The sequence below is a fragment of the Arachis ipaensis genome, chromosome B03 (genome assembly GCF_000816755.2).
Source record: "Arachis ipaensis cultivar K30076 chromosome B03, Araip1.1, whole genome shotgun sequence".
Taxonomy (NCBI): Eukaryota; Viridiplantae; Streptophyta; class Magnoliopsida; order Fabales; family Fabaceae; genus Arachis; species Arachis ipaensis.
The window spans coordinates 43,341,621-43,349,829 of NC_029787.2; positions in this window are offsets into that span (position 1 = coordinate 43,341,621).

Consider the following 8,209-nt stretch of genomic DNA (forward strand, 5'->3'; position numbering starts at 1 on the left):
GAAAGGCTTTCTTTTTGTAGTGCTAGCACAACTTGTGCACGCACACACCAATGAAAATTTACAACCTGTGCGCACGCACAAATTAGGAAGGGGAGTCTGTTGAGGGTGCTAGCACAGCTTGTGCGAGTGAACAGACTTGTAAAAATTTAGTACCTGTGCGTACGCACACCTCTGTTCATACGCACACTTTTTAAAATCTTCCTGTGCGTGCGCACACATACCCCTGTGCGGACGCACACCCGTGTGCGGACGCACACGCCCTGTTTCTCAAATTTAAACTTTGTTTTCAACTATTTTACCTTCCCAACAAGATTATAAGCTTCTGTGACACCATTTTAAGGCTTTTGGACTTAATTTTGGGTATGAGAACATGGAAAATAACCTAAGGGTTTAGTTGATGATTATTATGAAAAATTAGAAAACGGAGGCTTAGGTTTCGAGTGTACTGAGGATGTGTTTGACGGTATGTGAAGAATGATTGATATATGAGATGTGAACTGATGAACTGTTGAGTTTGGAATTGAAATTTGAATTGACAGTAGTTGAGATGAGTCGAGGACTCGGAAATGAAAATATTGATGTGAAAGTGGTTGAGATGAGTCGAGGACTCGAATGTGCAATGATGAATCATTGATGTATTGAAAATGTTTTCTGAAAAACCACTGAACTACTATTTTATACTGAGAAATGATGAGACGTTATGCGCCCGGCAGGGACGGCGGTTGGATCTCGCCTGTCGAGGTAGCGGCGGCGGCGTAAGGACGGTGGTTAAATCCCGCTTACGTTGAGATGTGAGATCTGTGGCAAAAGTATCCCGCTCGCATCCCTTCGGATCAATAGAGTGTGCAGGCACAAAACCCTGGACAGTGATCCGAGCACTATATCTCGGGGTTCCCAATGATGATTCCGAAGGGCGACATCTCCATAGAGATGTGTCGGGTTGGCAGTTGAACCGACAATGCGATATCATAGCCAGTAGGATAGGCATTCATCATGTGCATTTTCTATCTGTTTGTTTGCTATGCCGACTTATAATTATATGCCTAATTGAATAACATGCCTATTTTCTTACTTGAATTACTTGCCTTATATGCTTCTACTTGTGTTTTACTTGCATTGTAATTAATTGTGATTTCTACTGGGATTGAGGAGGTTCGGAAGGCGGTGGCGATGGGATCGCATGGAGGATAGGTTGGTGAAGGCTGTGGGACATCGATGTTGGTTAGAATAGAAATCCCCTAAGATAGAGTATCCTATTTATTTATGTTAAGATTTATACGATTATGCTTATCTGTTTTAGTATGTCGTAAGATTGAAATCTTGTGATGGATATGAAGTCTAGGATTGCCTTTGGCGTCCTAGGGTCTTATATCCTACATCACTGGGCACTGTTACCATACTGAGAACCTCCGGTTCTCATACTATATTTCTGTTTTGTTTTTCAGATGCAGCTCGCAACCCACCTCAGTGAGTTGCTTGGATGGTGACAGAAGCAGAGGATCCTATTACTCTTGGAGTCTTTTTGATTTATTTTGTAATATATATCTCACTCTTGTATTTTGTTTTTAGCCTAGAGGCTTGTATTGAGAGAGAAAAACTTGTATAAGCTGATTTTTACTGTCTAGTTTCTGTATAGTCTGTATATGGCTAGCCGGCTTAAACTCCGCGAGCCGTGGCTAGATCCTTATTATATTATACTACTATCTTTTGCTATATTATATCTATATCTTGTGCTTTAAGTTAGTAGTTTTGTTAGTACGATTTGCGCTTTTCAAATCCTGTTTTTGAGCCATATCCTTCATCAGGCTTCTAGATTATATTATTTTCTTCTATATATTATATGTATGAGCTTAGAACTGTCGTAATCTTCGATTAACCTTTGCTTTACGATGCAAGGTGGTAAGGGAAAATCGATTCCACACAAACTAACCGGCAAGTATACCGGGTGGCATCAAGTAGTAAAACTCACGAAAGTGAGGTCGATCCCACAGGAGTTGAAGGATTAAGCAACTTTAGTATGGTGATGAATTTAGTTAAGCTAACAGTTGGTAATTTGAGTGAAAAGTGACTAACAGAATGTAAATTGCTGGAAAATTAAAGTGTAGAATGTAAATTTGACAGAATCGTAAATTGCAGGAAAATTAAATGACTGAAACTTAGAGAGCAAGAAACTAAAAGAGCTAAAACTTAAATTGCAAGAAATATAAATAACTGAATCTTAAAGTGCAAGAAAGTAGAATTACAGAATCTAAATTGCAGAGAACTTAAATTGCATGAATAATAAAGGGAATTGGGTATTGGGGATCAAGACAGCAATGAACAATTCAGATTGAAGTGAAATCAGAGAGATCTAAACTGTAGAAAATCAAAGAAAATGATTCATCAGGGATTGGAGATATCATAATCCATCATGAACCAATTGAGTCTCAACTTCTTTCTCAATCATATGACATTTATGGCGGATTAAAATTGATTGGATCCCAATTCCTTGGCAATCCAATCTCTCTAATCACAATTAATCTTGCCAATTCCTTGATCTAATTGTCATGAGAAGAGTTAAAGCACATTCTCTTATCCATAAGCCACACAAATTATCAAGATCTTAATTCCTCCCAAATAGTGTTGATCAAGAGAATTGTGAAGGATAGAGCTCCAATTCTAATGTAGGTGATTCCCCTTCCGAGGCTCACACCCATATTCAATTGAATGAAACCCCTTTCCGAAGTGAATGATTCACAATCATAACAGAAGATATCCTATAGCTACCCATGCGGATTGAGAAAAAGAAGAATTTTATTGATTCATAATGATTACAATAGAGCTCCTTCCCCTAATGAATCTGGGGTTTAGTTGATTATTGCTCCAATCAAAACAGAAAACAGAAGAATTGTAGAAAAGTGCAAAAAAGGAAATACAAAGAAAATTTGTGCAGAATTCCCCAATTGGGGGTCTCTGCCTCCCTGGCCTTCCAGATCTACCAACCCCCCGCCAGCCTTCTTAATAAATCAAATTCTCCTCTATTTATACACTTTCCAATTCAGTCTTCAAGTACTTGGATTGGGCTTTTTGACCTTTGCTGAAGCCAGTCAGAAATGGTCCGTGTTGGTACTTCTTTTCTGCTTCAGGAGAACGTAGCGTTCTTAAAGAGAGTGCAGCGCTGAGGCACCCACGCGTACGCGTCTTCTACGCGTGCGCGTCGTCGCTGGTTTAGTACTTGTCACGCGTACGCGTGATGTACGCCCACGTGTCCTTTGGTAGCGCTCTCCTTGAGAATGCAACGCTCGCTTTGAGAACGCTGTCCCACGCGTACGCGTATTCCACGCGTACGCGTGGATATCAAAATGCCACTTCCATGCTACCGCGCCATTCACGTGTATGCATGCTTCTCCACAGATGCTACACCCATGCGTACGCGTCCCTCACGCGTACGGCTTGATCAGATGGTTGGCTTGGAGAAGAAGCGAGACCAAGAAGAAGAGGCAAGGGCAAGAAGATAAGAAGCTAATCCTTGTTTGGGAAAGGCGTCTTAGAAAGGATGTCCCCCCATCTGAGCTTCAGAGGGAAGGTATGTGATTCGGGCGAGGCACTCGACGAAAGGGGGCAGTCGATGGCCAAAGTTGAGTTCCAGATTTTGAAATTGTCGCAGGCGCTCTTTGAAAGAGAATGTAGCGCTCTTTTGTAATGAGCGTTAATCCCTTCCACGTGTACGCATCTCCTACGCGTACACGTAGATCTTCAAAGCTGCATGTTCCACGCGTACGCGTCATACACGCGTACGCGTCGCTGAAGAACGTAGCGTTCCTTTGAAGAGCGTAGCGTTCTTCTCCGCTGCCTCTTTCCTTCAATTTTTTATCTGTCATCTATCAAACATGTAATCAAATCCTTGCCAAAAATCATAAAATTTTGCATCATTCATAATAATCACACAATTCTTGCATAAATCTCATGATAATGCACAAAATTAACAATGTTTGATTGAATCAAGACAAGCATGAAATTCTCACTCAAACACTTACTTATTGCCTAAGAAATGCATGAAACCTAATGAAAACAAGTAAAATTTGCTAGTAAAACATGCACAAAATGACTTGTCATCACAACACCAAACTTAAATCTTGCTTGTCCCCAAGCAAGCAGTAGAACATGAGAAAAATGAAAGCAAACAACAAAGCATATTTGTCCTTATTTGAAAGCACTTAGTCTAGGTTCATGGGGTTTCATGCAGACTGTAATTAAAGCTCTACTTTTATTAGTTTTCAGGTTTGAGATATCCTTTAAGTGCTAACCAAGGTGCTGCTTGTGAAACCTTTATTTATTGATCTTTGATGTTTGATTTTTTTGTTTTTCTTTTGCTAAGAGGCTTACACTTTTATTTGTAGCTAAGTGTTATGTGTTGCAGCAGCTTTTTAGCTTTGTTTTTTCAATCAACACATACACACCATAGACACTTGGCTCATAATTTCTTCTTAAGACCATTGGTGCCCAGCACCTCTTTGGGTTACTAAATGCCTTGGAGCTAGGTTGCTTTTGATAGTGGACTTTCGGTTGATAATCCTGGGTTAATGAACCCAAGTTACCAAGTTTTAAAACACTCCTTAGAACCTAATTATCCAAGCAGATCCTAGTACAAAAAGCACCACAGGCATATGTTTTAAGGTCCAAGCCATTGGTGTCTAGCTTTATTATTTGTTTCTTTCATTTTTATTGCCAATTCTTGGCTTTTCTTCTTTTCCTTCTTACTCTTTCTTTTTCCAAGGATCTTTATTTACCAAGATTTCACAGATAGTCCTAAGTTCAGACTTAAAAAGAACACTTCACCCTTCTTCTTTTCTTTCTCAGGAGATAATTCATGCCTTGGTGGTTCTTTATCTGGAGGCTTCTTGTTGAGGATCTCTTCTGGGAATTTTGGGTCTAGTTCCTCCTTGACTTCTTTGGTTTGTTGCACCATCTCTACTTCTTTCAAACATGGGTTTAGAAGCCTTGGAGTTAACTCCTTGAATGCCTCCTTTAAGCTATGATCTCTGTCCTTATCCTTCATGCATTCTTCTTCTTGAGTGGGTTCATGTAGGGTCTTGAAGACATGAAATGATAGGTGCTCATCATGCACTCTTAGCAACAATTCCTCTTTTTCAACATCTATCAATGCTCTGCCCATAGCTAGAAAAGGCCTCCCTAGGATGATGGGAGTGTTAGGGTCCTCTTCCATATCTAGGATGACAAAGTTAGCTGGGAGAAAGAATTTTTCCACTTTTACTAGCACATTCTCCACAACTCCCAGTGCTTGCTTAATGGATTTTTCAACCATTTGGAGAGCTATTTGAGTGGATTTCAGCTCAAGAATTTGAAGTTTCCTCATGAGAGATAGAAGCATCAAGTTTATGCTTGCACCAAGGTCACAGAATGATTTCTTAATAGTTATGTTTCCTATGGTGCAGGGTATATAAAAACGTCCAGGATCATCTTTCTTCTCTGGTAAACCTCTTTGGAGAATAGCACTACACTCCATTGTCATCTCAACAATTTGTCCTTCTTTCAAGGATCTTTTCTTTGTTAGTACTTCTTTCATAAATTTGGCATATAATGGCATCTGTTTGAGTGCCTCTAAGAACGGGATATTGATGCTGAGTGTCTTGAATATGTCCAGGAATTTTGAGTATTGCTTATCCTCGTTTTCTTTCTTGAACCTTTGAGGGTATGAAAGTTTGGGGACATATGGCTTCACCCCTTCCTTCTTCTCTTGTAGCTATGGTTCAAGGATGTTCTCGTCTCCCTTTGAGCCTTGTGCATTCTTGGTTTTCTAATCCTCTTCACTTTTCTTCTCTGTCTCTTCTTGTGGAACTTCTCTGTTGTGTTCTTCCTGAATGATGGCTTCTTTTTCCATAGTCTTTTCACTTTCAACTATGATTGCTTTGCACTCTTCCTATTTTGTAGCTTTTTCTTTGTCTCTTGGGTTGTCTTCAGTGGCACTAGGGAAGGTATTTGCTTACTTCTCACCTATCTCTGTGATTTATTTAGTCATTTGTTCCATTTGACTCTCAAGATTTCTGATTGAAACTTCTTGGTTTTTGCTTGTTATGGCTCGATCTTTTCTTGCTGCTTCTTGATATTGTCTGGCCATCTCTTGAGTTTTTATGAGTTTCTCCATTAACATTTCTAAGTTGGAGATTCTTTGAGATTCTGGATTTGGCTGTGTGGGATGTGATGGTTGTTGGTGGAAGTTGTTTGAGATGTTTGGGGAGGTGTTCTGTGTTGTGTGTAACTAATTGTTGTTAGTGGGGGGTTGGTTGTGCTTGTTTGTGTTGCTGAAGCTGTTAGAGTTGAAGTCCCTTTGTCCTTGATTCTGGTGCTCACCCCACCTCAAGTTAGAATGAGTCCTCCAGGATGGATTGTGTGCATCACCATGGAAGTTATGTTGGAACGAACTTGAGGTGTTATTCATGTATTGCACCTGCTCAGGGCCTTTGCTGATAATTGAATGTCCCAAAACCTTCTTCAGATTGATTCCATCCATGTGAAATTTGAGATTGGCTTTGTGTATTCACTATAGCAAGTTGCAGTCCATCAATTCTCTTGGCCATCATCTCTGTTTGTTACTGAATTTATTAATGCATCTATTTGTTTTGTGCCAAGATAGTGTCTACACCTTCAAGCTCCAAGACACCTTTCTTGAGAGCTGGTTGGTGTTGCCTTTGATGAGCATAAAAGTATTGATTATTGGTCACAGTGTCTATGAGATTCTGAGCTTCTCCAGCTGTCTTCATTAGCTGTAGTGAACCTCCTACAGAATAATCCAGGGACTCTTGAGCTTTTAGAGTCAAGCCCTCATAAAAATTCTGAAGTCTGTCCCATTCACTAAACATTTCAGGTGGACATTTCCTGATCAAGACTTTGTATCTCTCCCATACCTTATAAAGTGATTCTCCATCCATTTGAGTGAAGGTTTGCACTTCTGTCTTTAATCTTATGATTCTTTGGGGTGGATAGAACTTAGCCAAGAATTTGCTCACCAAATTATCCTAAGTGTTGATGCTTTCTTTGGGGAATGTCTCCAGCCATTGAGATGCCTTATCCCTCAAAGAGAATGGAAATAATAGCAACTTGTAGATATTTGGATGCACACCATTTCTCTTGACTGTTTCACATATCCTCACGAAGACAGATAAGTGTTGATTTGGGTCTTCCAGAGGACTCCCTCCATAAGAACAATTATTTTGTACCAAAGTGATAAGTTGAGGCTTCAACTCAAAGTTATTGGCATGAACATTTGGAGTGAGTATACTGCTTCCATAATTTCTTGGGTTGGGAAAAGTGTAAGAGGCTAAAACTCTCCTTGGAGGTTGCCATTGTTGTTAGCCACCTCCTTTGGTGGATTAGGGAGGTTACCCTCCATCTCTTGATCTTCCTCTTCTGATTCTTCTTCTCCAATCACTCTCTTCCCTCTTGCTTCTCTTCTTAGCCTCAAGAAGGTTCTCTCTGGTTTAGAATCAAAGGAGGTGGATGCACCTCTTCTCCCTCTTGGCATACAACACAAACAAACCAAAAACAAAAGCAGAACACTCTATCGCTAGAGTGGGGTTAAGTTAGCAGAAACAAAATTACAAACAGTTAGTGGGTTTAGCCTTAAACAAAGAAAAAAAACTGCTCAATTTAGATTATAACCTACTTAATTATTGTTAATCTAAATCAATCCCCGGCAACGGCACCAAAAACTTGATGAGGAAAAATTGATTCCACACAAACTAACTGGCAAGTATACCGGGTCGCATCAAGTAGTAAAACTCACGAAAGTGAGGTCGATCTCACAGGGATTGAAGGATTAAGCAACTTTAGTATGGTGATGAATTTAGTTAAGCTAACAGTTGGTAATTTGAGTGAAAAGTGACTAACAGAATGTAAATTACTGGAAAATTAAAGTGTAGAATGTAAATTTGATAGAATCGTAAATGGCAGGAAAATTAAATGACCGAAACTTAGAGAGCAAGAAACTAAAAGAGTTAAAACTTAAATTGCAAGAAATGTAAATAACTAAATCTTAAAGTATAAGAAAGTAGAATTGCAGAATCTAAATTGCAGGGAAACTTAAATTGCATGAATAATTTAGGAAATTGGGTATTGGGGATCAAGACAGCAATGAACAATTCATATTGAAGTGAAATCAGAGAGATCTAAACTGTAGAAAATCAAAGAAAATGATTCATCAGGGATTGGA